The 20,933-nt window shown below is 42.1% G+C and overlaps 1 long non-coding RNA gene across 1 annotated transcript; it reads left to right on the top strand.

Moving 5' to 3' along the window:
- The first annotated feature begins 26 nt into the window (after positions 1 to 26).
- LOC127492619 (uncharacterized) lies at positions 27 to 13,714 on the top strand. Its single transcript, XR_007922227.2, has 3 exons — positions 27 to 89; positions 10,830 to 11,265; positions 11,638 to 13,714. It is a non-coding gene; the product is annotated as an uncharacterized lncRNA (long non-coding RNA).
- The last annotated feature ends 7,219 nt before the right edge of the window (positions 13,715 to 20,933 follow it).

Below are 20,933 nucleotides of genomic sequence, written 5' to 3'. Positions count from 1 at the left end.
AGCATGGAATCTTGTGAGTGTTCTACCGCAGGCAGAACTAGGACTTGGCACCAGGACCAGCTCTCCATGTGGCTGAAGGTCAAGGGAAGGTACTTTTATAAGTTAGTGTTCTCCAGGTCTTCAAAGAAGGAGGTACCTTTCTCTGAAGGGAGGAGAGAACCTCCACTTTGACTATGACCTTGTCTAAACAAGATAAGAGTCGGAGAACTCAAGGGGCTTTCATAGCCTTGGAAACTCATGACTGGTGCATAGGGAGATTACTGATGCCATAAACAGGAGTGTCAATTTGTAAAGTCAACAACAGGAGTCACGGTGCACTTACTCCTCATGTAGGATCTCTGTCCTTAATGTGCTGTACATTGAGGCTTAATGCTATAACGAGTACTCAAACAGTATATTTCACTTTGTGTTTCTATGGGGGTGCAAACGGTTGAAATCTTTACTTAATGTATACTAAACTGATCTTCTGTAAAAAAAAAAAAAAAAAAAAGAAATTATCAATTCCCAACTTGACTCTCACTGGGATTAAACATGACAATAGGTCTGATCTGATTTCATCATCATTTAAAAAAAATCATCTATTATTTTTCACTTTATGTTTCTGTGTGGGAGCAAACTGTTGAAATCCTTACTTAATGTATACTAAGCTGATCTTCTGTATATTAAGATAATCGAAAATGAATCTTGATGTGAATGGAAGAGGAGAGGGAGTGGGAAAGGGGAGGGTTGTGGGTGGGAGGGACGGTATGGGGGGGAAGCCATTGTAATCCATAAGTCGTACTTTGGAAATTTATATTCATTAAATAAAAGATAAAAAAAATAAGTTAGTGTTCTCTAGTTTTGGTCCAGTCATAGTGCAAGTAGAAAGGGTTATTATTCATTGTGGTACGTCCTGGGAATGGACAAGGCAGATTACAACTACAGTACCTAACCCTTATCTTGTGACCATAGGTCGCATCTGATCCTACAGTGATCTGAAGAGTCCAAGCTGTGTCCTGACACACTGCTTCCCCCACACATGAGCTCTCCAAGGTGTAACTGTACAGCAGACTGCAGTGGAGCGCTCATGCCCATGTCTCTGGGTGAGGCTCTTTTAACCTGGATTTGAAGGTTTTTCCTGGCTTCTGCAGTATGGACACCTCATTCTGTTTACACATACCATAGTAATTTCCCTCATCTCATAGGGATCACCTTTTTATGTGTGTTTTGCCAGACACTGAGGAATGCAGGGCTTCTAAAATTTACCTGTCCTAAAATTTACCTGCCCTATCACTGATGTGTTTTTCATTTGTAAGAATTTGACATAAGTAAATTAGACATGAAATGTTCATGCATTCCCAATGGAGCCAGCATGTCATTGTAGAATCCACATTTCTAAATGAGGAATACTTGTTTAATTGTGATCCAGTGACTCAGGATCCCTACACCATCATTGGCCTTGGTTGTAATTCTCTGACCTGGGGATGACTCCAAATCACCTATTCATCTTCCAATTTGAGATTGCCTGTGTAATGAAGCAATCCTGGTTTATCTCTGTCAGTCTCAGTCCCCAAGGCCCCCTTGATTATCATCTGAAACTTTATGAGCAACTCCATTCACAGAGCCTGTGAAAATTCTTTCTTGCTTTTATCTTTTGTAATATATTTTAATTTAAAAATATGCAACTGATTTTTTAAAATTAAAAACAGAGGTGGCCATTTAGGCTAACAGGTAAGATGCCTGTGTCCTATATTAAAACACATGGATTCAGGCCGGCCCCGCGGCTCACTAGGCTAATCCTCCGCCTAGCGGCGCCGGCACACCAGGTTCTAGTCCCGGTCGGGGCGCCGGATTCTGTCCCGGTTGCCCCTCTTCCAGGCCAGCCCTCTGCTGTGGCCAGGGAGTGCAGTGGAGGATGGCCCAGGTGCTTGGGCCCTGCACCCCATGGGAGACCAGGAAAAGCACCTGGCTCCTGGCTCCTGCCATCGGATCAGCGCAGTGCGCCGGCCACAGCGCGCTGGCCGCAGCGGCCATTGGAGGGTGAACCAACGGCAAAGGAAGACCTTTCTCTCTGTCTCTCTCTCTCACTGTCCACTCTGCCTGTCAAAAAATAAAAAAATAAAAATAAATAAATAAATAAATAAATAAAAACACATGGATTCCGTACTTGGCTCTGGCTCCTGAGGCCAGCTTCCTGTTAATTCAAACTTCAGGTGGCAGCAGTGATGGCTTAAGGGACTGAGCCCTGCAGACACCTTGTGAGTTCCGGGCTCCTGGCTTCAGACAGGCTCAGTGTTGGTCATTGTGCACATTTGGGGAATGAACCAGCAGGTGGCAGCGCAAGTGCACTTGCTCGCTCGTGGTCTCTCTCTCTGTCTCTCTCTTCCTCAGACAAATTTGAAAGAAAATTAAAAAAAAAAAAAAAATCCTTCAGGCCAAAGAGACTGCCCTGAGAAACAGCTGTGAATTAGCAACTTCTGCTCCTAAGTTCATAGATGAGAGAACAGGGGATTAGAAATCTTGATGACTTGAGCACATCTGGCACGCGTTCTGTGACCTCAGTGACTACATGCTAGTTCAGCACTCACATCAAATGCCAATTCACTTTTTGACGTGAGAAGAGAGTAGACTTTTCCACAGACCTAGAACTGGGTCCTGTTGTGTCTCAGCTTTCTTATTTCTAACACAAGGGTATCAATGCCTATCTCATAGGTCTGTTTAGGACTGACTGTACTTACAAAAATGATTAGGACACAGACCACATAGGATGCCCATGTGATGGCACAGGGGGGAAATGGCCCATGGACAAGCCATGGAAGGAGTCACTTAGAGGAAATCGAGCTGACCCTTGGCTGTCGGGCTTACAGCCTCCAGAACCCTGGATAAATGGGTTTCTGCTGTTAGACCCCTGCACCAAGTCTGTGCTGCTTTGTTACAGAAACCCTAGAAACCTAGAAAGTGACTTTTCTCAAAGTCTGTTCGCACTCCTCTGCCTGGAGGCATCTTGAGTTCTTTCACCAGAACGCTTGTCTTCTCAGGGATTCAAAATCGCTTCAGTCATCCCCTGCAAAGACTTACTAGGAAACCGAACGTTGCTCATAACAAAAAAGTGCAGGCCCACAGGACACCTGATAATGATGCATCAGAAACAAGGAGGGGACTCAGGCAATCTGGGAAGGCCAGGGAGGAAGCCGCGCACGCAGGAAAGGGAACCAGCGCTCTGCACCGCGAGGCGACTGTTGCCAAGACAGCTGCAGGCCAGAGGGGCCAGGGACGCTCACCGTGCCCAGAGGGTCAGCTCATCCCCGCTGCTGGCCACACGGCACCCCGGCGCCCATCAGCCATCCCCGACCTCGCTGACCTAACCCCAGGACAGAAGCCTCCCGGCCCTCGCAGCTGCGGCTGCCCTGCACGGGCCCAAGAAGAATGGACATTTTGAAGATATTGATTCTTCAAATCCATGAACATGGAAGATTTTTCCATATTTTGATATCCTCTTCTATTTCTTTATTTAAGGTTTTGTAATTCTCATCATAGAGATCTTTTATATCCTTAGTTAAGTTTATTCCAAGGTATTTGATTGTTCTTGTAGCTAATGTGAATGGGATTGATCTTAGAAGGTCTTTCTCAGCCATGACATGTCTGTGTATACAAAGGCTGTTGATTTTTGTGCATTGATTTTATATCCTGCTACTTTGACAAACTCTTCTATGAGTTCCAATAGTCTCTTAGTAGAGTTCTTTGGATCCCCTAAATAAAGAATCATATCATCTGCAAAGAGGCATAGTTTGACTTCTTCCTTCCCAATTTGTATCCCTTTAATTTCTTTTTCTTGCCTGATGGCTCTGACTAAAACTTCCAGTACTATATTGAATAGCAGTGGTGGAGTGGGTATCCCTGTCTGGTACCGGATATCAGTGGAAATGCTTTCAATTTTTCCCCATTCGATATGATGCTGGCCATGGGTTTTTCATAAATTGCCCTGATTGTATTGAGGAATGTTCCTTCTATACCCAATTTGCTTAGAGTTTTCATCATGAAAGGGTGTTGTATTTTATCAAATGCATTTTTTGTATCTATTGAGATAATGTGGTGTATCACATTGTTTTGCATACATTGAACCATCCCTGCACACCAGGGATAAATCCCACTTGGTCTGGGTGGATGATCTTTCTAATGTGTTGTTGAATTCTATTGGCCAGAATTTTATTGAGGATTTTTGCATCTGTTCATCAGGGAAATTGGTCTGTAATTCTCTTTCTCTGCTGCATCTTTTTCAGGTTTAGGAATTAAGGTGATGCTGGCTTCATATAAAGGATTTGGGAGGATTTCCTCTGTTTCAATTTTTCTGAATAGTTTGAGAAGAATTGGAGTTAGTACTTCTTTAAATGTCTGGTAGAATTTTTCAGCAGTGAATCCACCAGGTCCAGGACTTTTCTTTGTTGGGAGGGCCTTTATTACTGATTCAATTTCTGACTCAGTTATGGATCTGTTTAGGTTTTCTATGTCTTCGTAGTTCAATTTAGGTAAGTTGTATGTGTCTAGGAATCTATCCATTTCTGATAGATTTCCCAGTTTGTTGGCAGACAACTCTTTGTAGTAATTTCTGATGACTCTTTATTTCTGTGGAGCCTGTTTTTGCATTCCCTTTTTCATCTCTGATTTTATTGATTTGGGTCTTTTCTTTCTTTGGTTAATTGGGCCAATGGGTGTCAATTTTGTTTATTTTTTCAAAAAACCTGCTTTTCATTTGGCTGATCTTTTGTAATTTTTTTATTCAATTCTGTTGATTTCTTCTCTAATTTTAATTATTTCTCTTCTACTAGTTTTGGGTTTGGTTTGTGGTAGTTTTTCTAGAGATCCATTGAAAGCTCATTTATTTGGTGCCTTTCCAATTTCTTGATGTAGGCACCTATTGATATAAACTTTCCTCTTAACACTGCTTTTGCTGTATCCCATAAGTTTTGATATATTGTGTTGTTATCTTCATTTGCTTCCAGAACATTTTCGAATTCTCTTTTGATTTCTTCTATGACCCACTGTTCATTAAGGAGCATGTTGTTTAGTCTCCATGTGTTTGCATATGCTCTAGGGATTCCTGAGTTGCTAATTTCCAGCTTCATTCCACTGTGGTCTGAGAAGCTGCATGGTATGATTCTAATTCTTTTGAATTTGCTGAGAATTGCCTTATAGCCTAGTATGTGGTCAATCCTAGAGTAAGTTCCATGTACTGCTAAGAAGAATGTGTATTCTTTAAGTGTAGGATGAAATGTTCTGTAGATATCTGTTAAATCTATTTGGTCTATAGTGTCAATTAAATCTGCTGTTTCCTTGTTTATTTTCTGTCTGGTTGATCTGTCCATCACTGAAAGTGGAGTTTTGAAGTCCCCCAATATTATTGCATTGGAGTCTAAGTCTCCCTTTAAGTCCCTTAACGTATCTTTTAAATAGACCGGTGCCCTGTAATTAGGTGCATATACTCTTATAATAGTTACATCTTCCTGTAGAATTGATCCCTTAATCATTATATAGTGCCCCTCTTTGTCTCTCTTAACAGTTTTTGTGTTAAAGTATATTTTGTCTGATATTAAGATGGCTACACCAGCTGTTTTTGGTTTCTGTTGACATGGAATATCTTTTTCCAACCTTCCACTTTCAGTCTGCATGCATCTTTGTTGAAAAGATGTGTTTCTTGAAAGGTCTTTATTTCACCTTCATTCACAAATGAGAGCTTTGCAGGATATAATATTCTGCGATGGCAGTTTTTTTTTTTTTCTCTCTTAGTATTTGGGCTATATCTTGCTATTCCCTCCTAGCCTATAGGGTTTCTGATGAGAAGTCTGCTGTGAGTCTAATTGGAGATCCTCTGAGAATAATCTGTCTTTTCTCTCTTGCACATTTTAGATTTTTTTCTTTATTTTTCACTTTGGTGAGTTTGATTACAATGTGTTGTGGTGAGGATCCTGTCATGTTTATTGGGAGTTCTCTGTGCTTCCTGTACTTGAATGTCTGTTTATTTCTCCAAACCCAGAAGTTTTCTGCTAGTATCTCACTAAGAAGCCCTTCTAATCTTTTCTCTCTCTCCCTGCCTTCAGGAACTCCTAGAACCCAAATGTTGGGTTTTTTAATAGTAGTATCCTGTAGATTCCCAGCAATATTTTTTAGATTTCTAATTTCCTCCTTCTTGTCTTTTTTTTCAACTTTTATTTAATAAATATAAATTTCCAAAGTACAATTTTAGAGCTTTTCCCCCCATAACCTCCCTTCCACCCACAAACATCCCATCTCCCACTCTCTCTCCCATCTCATTCTTCATCAAGATGTCTTTGATTCAACTGTATACTTTCCTGCTCTGTCTTCTAAGTCCAATATTCTCTCTTCTGCCTCACTGATTCTGTTTTTAAGGCTCTCAACTGCATTTTTTTATTTGTTCTATTGAATTCTTCATTTCATTTTGATTCCTCCAGAGATTTTCTTTCATGTCCTATATGGATTTCAGTAGTTCATGTGTTTGATTTTGATTACTTCTAAGTATTCTTATCATTTTTTGAGTTCCATTTCTTGCATTTCTTCTGTCTTGTCATCTTCATAGTCTTGATAGTCTTGTTTTGAAGTGTCATGTTCTTTTGGGAGCATCATGTTGTCTTCCTTATTCTTGTTTATTGGGTTGTTGCATTTGTTGTTTGGCATTTTTGGAGATACTCGGTTTCTTCTATTTTTCTTTTTTTTTTTTCCCACTGTGATGGCTTTTCTTGTTGTACTATGACTCTGTTAATAAGTGGACTATCTGCATTCAGTGAATTTCTAGAGGCTTGTGGTGGCTGTGGCCAGAGAGCTCTGTTCAGTTCTTCAGGGTTAAGGGTGTGCCTAAGGTGACACACCCAGGTTTGTCATGGTAAATCTCTCTCTCTCTCCTTTTTTTAATCAGAAATTAAGTATGTCTGCTCCTCTGAGCTCTTCTCCTCGAAGGCAATCAGTGCCTGAGTGCTAGCCCCAATGGGTGTAATATTCATCTGCTCTGTCCCAAGGACCACACAAAGGATCTGTGCAGTCCCCAGTGTAAGCTCAGATTCCCCTACAATGTCTCTCACTGGGTAGCCGGGGCTTCCTGAGCTTGTGGCATCTCCCCTGAGACTGCTCAAAGTCTCAGCCACACTGTGAGTTCTCCCACACACTGTTTTTTTAGTTTTTTCCTCACAGTCCTGGTTCAGAAGCTCCACACATTCACTAGGTCTCAGCCGCCTGTTATTACTCCCAGCCAGAGTCAGGTTTCTCTGCTCTGCTGATTGCTGGGTGCAGCCCCGAGTTGGTGCAGCTGTTACATATGTCCAAAATGGTGCCTGCTCTATCGGCTTGTAGGCTTTTGTAAGGTGATTGGAGAGAGAGAATCGTGTTCATACCATCCCTTTTATTTTTTCTCTCCTCTAGTTAGGCTGGTGTCCTTTCCCTCACGGGGCTTCAAGCTTCGTTCCCTCTAGGCTCTTCCTGCCACTTTTCCACCAGTGTCTCAGGCTACTGCGGTTTTGTCTCACCTCACTTTGCAGCGCTAGTGCAGAGGCTCTCAGCAGCTAGAGTTCCAAGCCGTGGGTGTCTATGCCATCCACATAGGTCCACCATGTTCCTCTAATTCTGGGAGAGTTTCCTCTGCCGTTTTTCCCCTAATTCTTCCCTGAGACTACACTATCTCCACTTTTATTAAACTATCTTCTCCTGGACTGTCAGTGAGCTCCCTCCCTATTCCACCGTCTTGGAACCTCCCCGCTAGTTCTTACTAGCAAGCTCCTATTGTGATCCAGCCAAAATAAATCCAGTGATGTAAGAGTTATAAACTCCACACCAGGCAAAGTAAGTCATCTCTAGTGTCAGATTCATTGTTGTCTACGCCCTGACATTGTTGCACCCATTAATCTTAATTCATATGTGCATATTCATTGTCACAATTCAACTTTAATAAACTTTATAGATATTTCCCCAGTGTTAAGAATGATTTCCTCCAAAGAAGCTACACAGTTGGGCTGTGTGTAGAAAGAATTGTTGTTGAACAGGCAGCTCTAGAGCTGTAAAGCAAATGTGGCATTTTAATAAGGATTACTTTCACTTGCAGTATGCTAAGTGAAAATAGGCAGGTTCAAATGGCTACATATGGTTTTATCCCATTCATACATCATTATTGTAATGCTGATCTACCTGGGAGAACAGACAAGTAGTAACTAGGGGCTGGGAATGGTGGAGATGTTCTGTTTGGGTGAGCAAGGAGGTATGTTTTGAGCTGATATGTACTCTATCTTCCTTGTAGAGGAGAGCACACACTAACTTTATAAAAACTCTCAACACTGTACACATTTTGGCATTTGAAACTACTTATTTGAAAATAGCAGCCACACTGATGATGCATCTCCACACACCAACGTCTTTTTGTAGCAAGATTTTTCTAGCCCACAAGGTGAGGTATGTGTGGAAGACTTGCTTCCAACACTAGGGAACTGTGACAAGGAGCTCCCTGTGCCCTCATAAAGTCACTGTATACCTCACTGTCATCCTTTTATGAATGTATCACATGTGACATGAAGAAGTTCTTAAAAAAATGTAACCCACAAACAACTTCATTCCTAGGTCTCAAACTATGAACAACCTATTCCAATCTTAGTGAAATATGAACCAAATAAAGGTTTAAGTTCAGAGATAATAAAATAACCATAAAACCTGAGTTCACAGAACTCAGTAAAAACAGTCACAACTGACATGTCATTGTATGAGGAAAATTCAAAAGTTCATGGAAAATAGAATTAAAAGGCAAGTTTACTTTGATGCTAAAATTCTTTGGAATCACACATATCTCTTAATATACATTTTCATCTCATCTGAAATGGCAAAGTGAAAAATGTAGTTTCATATTTCAATTTCCAGTGAGTCCACAAAAATGACTGGGTCTGAGGACTATTGGAGGAAATATGCCATAAATATAACAAAAATGATACAAAAAACACCAACATGATACAAATGCATGTAAGTGTTGAGTTGGGTGTTTCTCCTAATGAGTAAGACACCTGTTAAGACACCTGTGTCCCATATTGGAGTACCTGAGTTCCATACGGAGCTTCAGTTCCTAACATCAGCTTCCTGCTAGTGCAGTGGTAGTGGTGATGGCTCAAGAAGTTGGGTTCCTGCCACCCATGTGGCTCCAGGCTTTGGCCCAGTCCAGCCTCAGCTATTGGCCCCATTTGGGGAGTGAATTAGCAGGGGGAATGCTCACTCTCTGTTTCTCTCAAATTGTAAAAGTGTGTTGCCTGTGCATGTATATGCATGTACCTATGTGTCTATAGGTTTCACAGGGGTTTCTTGGAAGACAGAGAAATGCTCAGATATGTGGTTACATTGTCTTGGTGCTGTCCTGGTACTGGGGGCTCTCCATAGTGGCAAGGCTTAGTCAGGGAGGGGGGCGCTGGTCTTCCACTTACCCCCTGTAGTAGGCACTGTTGTCCTGCATGGACCCATGGATTCCCTCAGCCTGCTACTACTTTGCATGCGTATGTAGAGTACAGGCACATTTCTCAAGGTTGGCGAAAGGTCTTTCTGCCTAGAACTTCCCTACAGCCACTCCCCACAGGGCTCCATCCCCGCTTCTCTCTTCTCCTCTCCAGCAGCAGCAGAATCCAGCTGGGCCAGACCTATGCATCTTTGTGTCTGTGTGGAGTGACAGAAGGGGGCCTTACCACTCTCATCATCCTTCTCCCAGCCCAAGTACTCCGTACTCTCTAGGGCTTAAGCTTTAAAAATAAAAGGCTAGGGAATATTGCAACATTTTCTGTTTCTCTTCCTGTTTTATTATTTTGCTCAGAATTACCCAAAGATTCTAACTGAAGAGAAAAAAGAAGAAAAATATGAAAAACAAAAATTAATATATAAAAATACATTTTAATAAGTATAACAAATTGAAATGCCTAAAAGTCCACAAATAAATGTGCAGCACATAGAGAACTCTTATGAATATACCTTTTTAAAAAGGCTTAACTAAAGGCATACTTGTATGCTTTCCTGCATATTAAAAATATTTACTCTGCTAACTTGGCCTATAAATTATAAAACCAGTAAAAATTAAATCATAGGTTTTCTGAGATTGGAGGGAAAACTCAGCCAAATGATGTCGGACTTATCAACAAGATTAAGAGTATCTGAAAAATGAAAAAAATTATTAGAGAATAAAGAATGATCACTCATTAAGAGCTATCCAACAACTATTTTTCAAATATAGTGGAAGTAAACTTAAATACAAACAAGTTTAGTTAAGTGAGGAGAAATTTCAAATCATTAGGAAAAGAAGACAATGTTAGATATTATACAAAATGGTAAGAGATCCAGTTTAAAACAGAAAAAAAAAGTGAAACCATGAAAACACTAGGTTGGAAAGAAATGTGTTTTAAAACTCTTAGATTCAAGAGAGTCAAAGTGAAAAACAAAACTGCACTTGAATACAATGTATATGTGAGCCATATTTTTGCTTCATAACATTTTGAAAAGTTTATACTATGGAGACTATGAAGAAACAAAGTAATTAAACACAAAGTTCACAAAATATCAGTCCCCAAAATTAATGAATTTAGAATTAACAAAAGCTAGGCTTATCCAGGTGTTTGTTGTTGTTTTAGTCTTTTAGCCATTACCCATCGTTAATTCCTGAAGTAAACGGACCCCTGCATAGATGCACACTCTACCGATTCCAGTAGCTCCTGCTGTCACGCCAAGCATGAAGACATTCTCAGAGTAGAGATCTCGCACTAGTCAGATTATTAAGAGATACGTGAAAAAATATCATCCAGGTCCTGACTTAACACAGATGTTACTTTGTCCAGTTACCAAGTCCAAACGAGAGCGTGCAAGCACAAGGACGCAGCACCAACGAGCCAGGGACCCAGCCGCACCCGGAAGCCAAGAGCCAGGAAAACCGCTGCGCGCGGGACCACGAGGCGACCGTTGCCAAGACGGCCACAGACCAGGCGGGCCCGGGACACACACCGAGCAGTGCCTGGAGGTCAGCTCCTCCCCGCCTCAGCGCCCACCAACGGGCCCGACCTCGCTGACCTAACCCCAGGCCAGAAGCTTCCCGGCCCTCGCTGCAGCTGCTGCCCTGTGCGGGCCCAAGAAGTCCCTGGGCCCGGGCTTTAGCCCTGCCTTCTCCAGGCCTCCCTGTCTGTCGCCTGTGGTGGAGCCGGGACCCCGGCATCGCTGCCCCTTCCCCTTCCCGGGACGGCGCTGTGCGCTCCGCCCAGCCCCAGGTGCTGCTGCAAGGTGAGGTGGCCCAGGTCGGGGACAGAGCCTCACCCTGACCGCCAGGCCGCGGTGCCTGGGCCTGTGGTCCTGCCCAGGAGACGGGAGGACAGAGGGAGGCGGATGAACGCGCAGTGAGACTCGCGGGGAAGCTTGGTACGGTTACATTGGGCACCCCAGATGGTGAAATAGTACAGAAATTATGAGGGATATTCTAAAACAGTAATCTGAGTTTTTAGAATGCACTAGGAAACAGTGATCTCTAAAAAGTGGGAATAACCCAAGTACTTAAGCTTAGGAAGTCACACATCGAATAATTGGGAAACGGGAGGAAGCTGGCTAGCCATTCAGAAAAATAGAGCGCAGTTTCTCATTGTTTATCATCTAAAACAGGGTGGCCCCAAACGTTTACTATAGAGAGGTGAGACCCGGAGACGATGGTGTGACAACAGACGGAGATGGAAGTGATGCCACCACAAGCCACATGCCCAGAGATGCGAGGAAAGCGTCGACCCTTGGAGCTTGAGAGGCAGTGCGCCCCGCTGAGACCTCGATTTCAGACTTCTGGCCTCCTGAACCCTAGGACCGCACCGCAAGTTAACCAGTCCTTGTTCTATCTGCTGGGGCAAATACGCCCCACCCAGTAATTTACAAAAACAAAGAGCAAACCAACCTGGTGAAACGCAGCATCCCGTAACAGAGCACTTCCGAGCTTGCTTTCCTTACCCCATGTGGACACCTTTGCCTTCCAGAATCCTTGAAGGGAACGTTTCACAGCGTGGAGGAGTTTCTGCGCTCTGAACTGTGGGCTGATGGCCTTGGTCTCCATTTCCTGAAGCACTTTGTTTCGTGTTGTACCATTCACGTTATCTGCAAAGAGAGCAAGCTGTTACGTGTAGCAGGGGTCAGGTCAGAGATTTTACTTCAGGCATCAGTCATCAACAGCCCGCCCCCTCTCGTGTTGAGGTTTTCAAGCATTTCTTTCTGTTCCTTTAGCTCTGGCGCTTCTAGCATTCAGCTTCTTCTTGGGCAAGCAGCCTTACTTTCCTGAAGGTGAATGTTGTCATCGAAACCATTAGTTATTCCCCTCTGATGTTGTTCTTCATGTTTCTGTGATGCCTCTAGGACAGTTTTGGCCCCGTTCCCAAGGGACTGAAGGGATTTTGATGTCTCAGCCAGTGACTATACCTCTGGCCTTCAGGAAGTGGCATCCTTTCCATTAAATATGGAACCTTTCTGTTTTCACGCAAGGAGCTCTGCTGTATTTCCACTCGTTTGCCTCTTTATTAAGTGTTCTGTAGACAGGGTTCATGAACGTTGGGGAACTGGCCTCCATCCACTGCAGGTGGCCCCACAGCTTCTAAGACTTCTGTAATCAGTCTCATCTTCATATACTGGCTTCTTCATATACTTCAGCTTGGGGATAGAGGTCGTGGCCAGTTCCTTTTCCCATAAAGTAAGTCCTCCTTGCCCTATAAAAACAAACACAGCAGTCTCCTAGGGAGGCTCAAAAACACATTAGATGTTTGTCCACGATTCAGACTCCACCGTTAAAGCATTGCACAGCTGCTCCAGGTGGCTGTGAAGTCTGTGACTCCGTGACTCCAGAGAGCTGTGCGGCTCTGCTTCTGCCAGGATCCTGTTGGCTGCAGCGGCCTGCCTGGAAGCTTCTAACCCACACAAGAGTCTGACTCTAGGACGGCCCATCAGTGGGCCTGGGAAGAGAAGCCAGGGTTTTCTAAATTCATGCTTACTGACCCTGCTTCTGTTACTGCACAGTTTCTAATTGTATAGGACATTCTAGGAAATGTAAAAGACGTAAGACAGCCAGAGTTTACAGTCATGAAGAGTGTCCACTGGAGGCACACGTCGCTTCTCAGGAACCCTAGGAGACTGAAGCCGTGCATGCTTCTCTTCACGTATGTTTTTAGGCTGCAGTCATGGGGGAGGCTGCAGTGGAGGACACCCTTTTCCGCGATCCTGAGCAAGGCTGTCTTCCACGCCTGAAACTGTCCTGCAGATGAGAATTCCCAGCCTTTCTTCAAAGGCTACGTAAATCTCTCTCCTTGGAAAGATAGTCTCTCCTTTGTGATCCCTCAGAACAGGAGAGTCGGCTCCCACAAAGGCTGGCCTGTTTGTGCATGTGACCCTTACTAAGAAGAAAGGCTATTACTACTTTAGATCAGAATGAAATGCTGGGTGTCAATGAGTACGGAGGAAGCACAGTGTAGTTTTTAGCCAGTCTTTCTTAAAGGCAGTATTGCCCATTATATGAGGTATCCTAAACAAAACTGGTTATATTAACGACTAATAAAATCACTTGAATATGTTTGCTTTTGAAATTTATTTTCAAGATGTAATGCATTTTTTTCTTTTTGCAGACTGTTGCATGAATATTTTCTGGAAGGTAACTTTATGTCCTTTTTAAAATGTTATATGACAGAATAAAACAAGGATTTCTAGATCGTCATCTGTTGTCTCCTAATTTTCTTACCAAAGCTGTCTTCCAAAATTTGTTGCATCTGTTCTGAATGGAGTGGTTCATTGTTGATGTTTGGCCCACTTTTCTTCTCACTTTGCTAGTAAAGTATTCAGTGACTCATACACACTCATTGGTTATCTAATGTTCCAGCCCACTGATTCACAAATGTGTGTCTCCAGTCCTGACCGTGTACCTTTTAATGATTCATATACTCAGCATCTGTAATTATGTGACTGAGATTTAACGCACCTGCAAATCCCATGTTTGCCTACAGCCAGAGTTGTGAGGAGGAGCCTTTTTATACGCATTGAAACTGCATGGCTTTATCACCATCATCTCATCTAGTTCCTGGACACTTCTCTTCCTGATTTTTGCCACATTCCTTTTTAAAAGCTATCGATGCATCCCCATGGCCCACTGCATAGGTGTAATGTCTGAAAGATCAACTACAAGATCCTCCTGTGGTCCAGTCTCCGTCTTTGTCCTTTATCTCCTGCCCAAATACACCTGCCACCCACATTCCACACTCCACAGCTTGCAGTTCCCTAAGTGACTTTATTCTGTATTTGTTTCATGTGCTGACTTCCTGGCCTAACCTATCATCTCTATAGCCAGGCCATCACTTTTTCTAGTGTTTTCTTAACCTGCCAACAATTTCCATAGCACCCTGTACATAACATCCTCACCTGCCACTGCCTGAAATTCCCCCATTTACCTATCTGTCTCCCCACCAAAGAGTGAGGTTTTGAAGGTGAAGAGTGTGTCTGTGTCAATGTTATCCCCAGGATATGGGTCAATTACTGAGACCCTGACAAGGCACAAAAGCTATCTGATTGCTTAAAATAAATCTATTAAAATTCTAAATTGTGCTGATGAGGCAGGATGGGAAAGGTATGCATGGACAGTTACTGAGTAGATTCATGTTGGAGTTAGAAATAAGGCTCATGACTGATCTCTGCGATTGGTGGCTTCTGCATCCATAGCTGAGAGGTTGGGCTTTGAGCCATGAGAATGCCAAAGAACCTGCTGAAACAGTCAACTGACTTCTCATTTTTTCCCCTCAAATGTTTCAAAACAAGGCTGGTGGTGATGGCTACATGTATGGCATAGTTTTGCCTGTGGTTTCACAGATGGATACATATGTGCAAATCCATTCATTATACATTAAAATATTCAGTCTTTTACAACCACTCACAACTCATGTAACAATACACTGTTTTTTTAAAACAGGAGAAAGCCTAAGTTAGTATACAATCATTGACAAAAGTCTCTAATTGCCAACCAGCAAAATGCTCAGTAATTAAATACAATTCTCAGGATTTTGCCTATTGTTTTTTTTTTTTTATTATTTGAAAGAGTTACAGAGAGAGTTAGAGACAGAGAGAGAGAGGTCTTCCATTTGCTGACTCACTCCCCAGATGGCTGTAACAGCTGGAGCTGCGCTGATCTGAAGCCAGGAGCCAGAAGCCTCCTCCAGGTCTCCCACGTGGGTGCAAAGCCTAAGGACTTGGGCTATCCTCCATTGCCTTCCCAGGCCATAGCAGAAAGCTGGACTGGAAGAGGAGCAACTGGGACTAGAACCGGTGCCCATATGGGATGCCGGAGCTTCAGGCCAGGGCCTTAACCTGCTGCGCCTGCTTACTGTTTTTCAAGTAACAGCCCCTGCTTACTGTTTTTCAAGTAACAATATAATCTGTTACAGATTCAATTTCTTAGTGGGACACAACTCATTGGTATATGTAGACCATAGATAACATCACATGCTAAAGAGATCATGTAGATCATCCATCTTAATCATTTTTTCTCACACAACAAAGATTTGAGATTCATGTAAACTCTTTTGTATCTGTTCTGTATTGCAATCTGGCATCAAATTATATCACAAGTACTTCTACTGCCATACACTTACTCACATTTTTTCTTTGCTACAACTGCCTTTCCCTGTATTTCTTGTTGGTAAAATCCTCTTCATGATTCATCTAAATAAAGCAGTATTGAAATTATAAATTCCATGCCAGGAAAAGTAAGTCATCCCCGTAGTGTCTCATGTTCATAGTTCTCTATGCCTTCTCATTGCTGCATCCACTCATCTTCATTCACATTTGCAAAGTGATTGCAATGCTGTCTTTTAATAAACTTTATGTCCCTCTCCAACATTAAAAATTATTCCTTGTAAATATATAAAATAAAAGTGATATCATCTGTCTGTTCAGAAAGAAGCACTACTGAACAGGCAGCCCTAGAGCTAAAAATATAGCTTTTTTTTTTTTTTTTAGAGATTACTCTCATTGCATTGCATTATGCTAACTGAAAGAATCAAATGGCTCCATATGGGTTGAATCAATTTGTATGTCATTCCTGAAATGGAATTTTAGCTGGTCAGAGGAAAAATGAATAGTTACCTGGGATTGAGTGCGGGAGATTTGTTGAGTTCAAATGGACAAGGAAAAAATGCTTTATTGGTTAATATTGCTTATAGAGGTGAGAACATACTGTATGTGTTCATAAAATCTCTCAGCACTATAAAAGAAGAGGGGATATGTAGTATATGGGAATTGTTACATTAAAAGAAAAAAATTGGACAGTAGCCATACTAGTGATGCATATCCACAAACCAACATCTTATTTACTGTCAGACTTTCCAGCCCTGAGAGGTGGGGCAAATGGGGAGGACTTGCTGCCAGCACTCTTGACCAAGGAGCTGGACAGAGGAGCTCTCTTTGCTCACTCTATAAAGTCATCATACACCTTTGACTGACTTATTTAAGACCACATTCTATGAGACATGAAGACGTTCATAAAAAAAAAAAAAATCTAACCCACTACTTCATTCCTAAATCTCAGATTATGAACAATAACATCTTAAATTTAATGAAACAGGCAAAAGAAAGGGCGAGTTCTGAGATAATATGTAACCTGAACAATTTAGCAGCTCACAGACATTCAGTAAAAATAGCAGTGTGTTCAATACCAGTATCTTATTTCTCTTCTGAAATGGGAAATGAGGGATGGGGCACCGTGCTTTCATTTCCAGTGTGTCCACAAACATGACTGGATTTGAGAGCTAATGGAGGAAACATGCCATGAATGTAACAAAATTATATAAATACACCAAAATTATTTTTAAGAGGTATATGAGTTTCTGGGTATGTGTTTGATACAGGGTTTATTTTTTTTTAAGACAGAAGAATGGTTGGTTTTCTGGGTACATTGCTTTTGTGTTGTCATGGTACATCTCTCCCCTCCAAAGAGGCAAGGCTTGGTCATATAGATGTTTAGTAAGTGAGAAATGGCACATTTCAAATGACAGGTGAAAAATACAATGGTATATCCCAATTGTGTTTCTTCTTGAAAACAGAAGTTGAAATTATAAAAATACTAGAAATGCTTTTATTTGAATTCTCAGATTGAAGGATTTCTTTCTGAGTGAGAAACAAATTAAGAATTTCTGAGAGAAACTTTTATTTTACTGCAGAGAATTTTGAAAAGTTTGTACTGCTGAAAATATCACTAAAGAAACAAGTGGCAAAGACCCATGAAAAGGGCTTACATAAATAATAATGACTCTCTTTGTCTCTTTCAACAGTTTGTTTTAAAGTTTATTTTGCTGATATGAATTTAGCTATTCCTTCTCACTTTTGATTTCCATTTGCATGAAATATCATTTTTCATCCTGTCACTTTCACTCTGTGTGTACTTTATTGGTGAAATATGTTGCTTTTAGACAACATATTTTGGCTTAATTTATTATCCAGTTAACAGTCTGTATCTTTTAATCAGGGAATTTAGTCTATTTATATTCAAGGTTATTATTGATAAGCAATGACTTGGTCCTATTATTTTTCCATAAATGTTCCTATTGTTTGTTTTGAAACTCCTTTGTCATTTCACTATGAGGCATTCTGCCTTCAGAATGATGCTAATTGTCTTTCTCTGTTTCTGTATGGACTACAGTCTTTTTAAAAAAAGGTTTATTTTATTTATTTGAAAGAATTATAGAGAGAAGGAGAGAGCGAGAGCGAGAGCGAGAGAGAGAGAGAGAGGTCTTCTATCTGCTGGTTCACTTTCCCAATGGCCACAACGGCCAGAAGCTTCGTCCAGGTTTCCCAGGTGGGTGCAGTGGCCCAAAGACTCCAGTCACCCTCTGCTGCTTTCCCAGGCACATTAGTAGGGAGCTAGATAGGAAGTGGAGCAGCTAAGACTGGAACTGGCACCCACATGAAATGCCCACGCTGCAGGCCAGAGCTTTAACCCACAGCACCACAGCGCCGAGCCCAGTGTACTAGAATCTTAAGTAACATTTGTAGCTGGTAGTGTGTTGACAAATTCTTTCAATTTTGCATCTCTTGGAAAGTCTTTATTTCACCTTCATTTATGAATGAGAGCTTTGCTGAGTTGGCAGTTACTCTTTTCTTTTAGAACTTAGACTATTCATGCTCTTCTGGCCTGTAGAGTTTCTGCTGAGAAATCCACTGTCAATCTGATGGAAGTTCCTTAGAAATTGCGCTGGCATTTCTCTTCTGCAAATTTTAAGGTATTCTCTTTATGTTTTACTTTTGAAAGTTTGCTGTAATGTGTCATGGTGAGGATTTTATGCTATTTGGGGTTCTATGCATATGAAAGAGATACCTGCATTTCCATGTTTATAGCAGCTCAGTTCACAACAGGTGAGGTATGGAACCTTCCTAATGTCCACAGCTCATGACTGGATGAAGAAAATGTGGTAGGTACACATGATGTAATATTGCTCAGCCATCAGAAAGAATGAGATCCTGAGCTTTGCAACAAAATGGATGGAACTGGAGGTCTTTATTATGCTAAGTGAAATAAGCCAGACTGTGAAGGACAAATATCATGTTTTCTCTTATTTGTGGAAGTTAATATAGAGAGTGTAAAAATTGTGTGTGTGTCACATCATTTGATATTTAGTTATACATATTGCTTCATTGAATCATACCATGTAAATGAAAATACATTCTTTTTTTTTAAATTTATTTATCTGAGAGGTAGAGTTACAGGGAGAGGGAGAGACAGAGAGAGAGAGGTCTTCCTTCCACTGGTTCACTCCCCAAATGGCCACAACGGCCAGAGCTGGGCTGATCCGAAGCCAGGAACCAGGAGCTTCTTCAGAGTCTCCCATGTGGGTGTAGGGGCCCAGGCACTTGGGCCATCTACACTGCTTTCCCAGGCTATAGCAGAGAGCAACCAAGACTAGAACCAGCACCCATATAGGATGCTGGCACTACAGGCAGGCGATTAACCTACTGATTAATTAACCTACTTTCTGATGGCTGAGGATTAACCTACTGCACCAAGAATATACTCTTCTTTCCCCACATTATAATCATGAATCCCTCACTCTGATATTATTGTCTCTGTTTTCAAGAAAAAATGATATTTATGTATATGTATATAACATCTACATTTAAAGTGAATGTGCCGAAATGTGAAAAAACGTAAAACAATAAAAAGAAAGAAGAAAAAGGGCTAAAATATTAGCAACTAAAATCAATCAACAAACAGAATTAAGTGAGTAAAAACATTAATAAGTATAACCAACTGTTTTCTATTTTTAATATCTTTTTCTGCTATTTTATTACCACTCATCAATTATTGAAGTAAATATTAGACATCTTTCTTAGCAGTCTTCAAAAGACATAGTAATACACTTTGATGTTTCAAATATCTCCAGTTGGATATGTCAAACTTTAATTATGCCTAAGTAATAATATGCCAATGCATTCATTTAAAATATAATGCTTACACAATGTAATTCTAGAGAGTTTAATGATAAGAATCTATGTATAAATATCTATAATATAACAACATTGTATGTTCTAGAATCACTCTTTCAGAAGTTATAATGAAAATATTGATAAGATAATATAACACATCAACTGAGGACCAGGAGTTGCAGTAAGAAGAGATGAATCAAAATCACTTTAAAGAGAGGAAACACATCAGGAATCTGGCTGGCCTGTGGTTATTTTGGGTTTGGCGGCTGTAAACCTGAATCCACATATCACCGTGTCCTCGAGCCCTCCCAGCTCCCCTTCCTACATCCTGTGGTCCTGAATGTGTGGGAGTACCCTGATCCTCTCCGTCCGCTGCCCTAACTGCAGGTAGCAGTTACAAAATAACTAGAAAATGCTGTATTCTGAACTTCTATTCAGCCGATTTGGGGCTGTTTTGGCCATTTTCTTCCTTCGATCATTGAGTTCCTTCTAGGGCTCTGAGCTTTCTTTCAGTTGATACAGCCAAGAAACTTCTGTCAGGTTTTTTTCTCATAGGAGACAATCCCGCTTTTATAGAAACAATGAGTGTTTCCTAATCTTCCCCCAGTACATCTTACTGTACTCAGTCCTTCCCTGTGGAAGGCTGGTTTCTGCATGACATCTGGAAAGTCTTGCCTTCCCTTCCCTTCCTCCCTCTCCCCTCCTTCCATTCCCTCCCCTCCCCTCTCTTCCCCTTCACTTCCCTCCCCTCCCCTCCTCTCCTCTACCTTCCCTTCCTCTCTCCCTCCCCACTCCTTACCTTACCTTACCTCACCTCACCTCACCCCACCCTACCCTACCACACCTTACCTTACCTAATCTTCTCTCTCCTCCTCGCCTCTCCTCACCCTCCCCTCCTCCCCCCATCCCCTCTCCTCTCTTCTCCTCTCCTCTCCCCCTCTCTCCTCTCCTCTGCACTTCTCTCCTCTCCTCTCCTCTCTCCTCTCCTCTCCTCTGCTCTCCTCTCTTCTCCTCTCTACCTCTATCCTCTCCTCTCCTCTCTCCCTCTCTCCCTCTCCTCTCTCCTTCTCTCCCTCTCCTCTCCCCTCTCCTCTCCTCTCCTCTCCTCTCTTCCTCTCTCTCCCTCTCCTCTCTCCTCTCTCCTCTCTCCTTTCTCCCTCTCCCCTCTCCTCTCCTCTCCTCTCTACCTCTCCCCCTCTCTCCTCTCCTCTCCTCTCCTCTCCCCTCTCTCTTCTCCTCTACTCTCTCCCTCTCTCCTCTGCTCTCCTCTCCTCTCTCCTGTCTCTTCTGCTCTCCTCTCCTCTGCTCTCCTCTCCTCTCCCCCTCTCTCCTCTCCCCCTCTCCTCTCCTCTCTCCCTCTCTCCTCTCCTCTCCTCTCCTCTCCTCTCCTCTCCTCTCCTCTCCTCCCCTCTCCTCTCCTCGCAACAGAAACTTACTCTGTCATAGTTGTAGGAGGCCAGAAGAGAGAAATC

The sequence above is a fragment of the Oryctolagus cuniculus genome, chromosome 16, assembly GCF_964237555.1.
Source record: "Oryctolagus cuniculus chromosome 16, mOryCun1.1, whole genome shotgun sequence".
NCBI lineage: Eukaryota > Metazoa > Chordata > Mammalia > Lagomorpha > Leporidae > Oryctolagus > Oryctolagus cuniculus.
Note: the sequence above shows the minus strand (reverse complement) of the source record. Positions and strands in the feature narration are given on the sequence as shown.